This window comes from Charadrius vociferus, unplaced genomic scaffold (assembly GCF_000708025.1).
Source record: "Charadrius vociferus isolate BGI_N301 unplaced genomic scaffold, ASM70802v2 scaffold564, whole genome shotgun sequence".
Classification (NCBI taxonomy): domain Eukaryota; kingdom Metazoa; phylum Chordata; class Aves; order Charadriiformes; family Charadriidae; genus Charadrius; species Charadrius vociferus.
In genome coordinates, this window is record NW_009647940.1 from 84,411 (window position 1) to 85,001 (window position 591).

Sequence of the window (591 nt, forward strand, 5' to 3'; positions counted from 1 at the left end):
GGGGGGGTGCGCGGCTGTTATATAAACACTGCGGGATCCATTTCTTGTTGCATCGTTAAGGGTGATGGGGCTGTTAATAGGTTGTAGGGAGTGGAGGTGGCATTTTGGGGGGCTCTAGAGCTGCATACCCCCACCCCAGGTTCTGCAAGCTCATCCTTCCCGGGGGCCTGGGCCCCTTGGGTAGGGGGAGGGTGCTGTGCAGTGACACCCCTTTTTTCTCTCCTAGGTTCTCCTTACTATGACAATGTGCGTCCCCTTTGCTACAGCGACTCAGACGCTGTCCTGCTTTGCTTTGACATCAGCCGCCCTGAGACCCTGGACAGCGCATCCAAGAAGGTGAGGGGTGGAGGCGGGGAGCCCCTCTGTGGGGGGAGAGGAACAGTGTTTTGGGGTCCCCTCATACTGACAGTAGCTCTATGCCCTGCAGTGGAAGACAGAGATCCTGGACTATTGCCCCAACACACGGGTGCTGCTCATCGGTTGCAAGACAGACCTACGGACGGACCTGAGCACCCTGATGGAGCTCTCCCACCAGAAGCAGGCGCCCATCTCCTATGAGCAGGTTGGGGGGGGTGGGGGGGGTCCCATGGG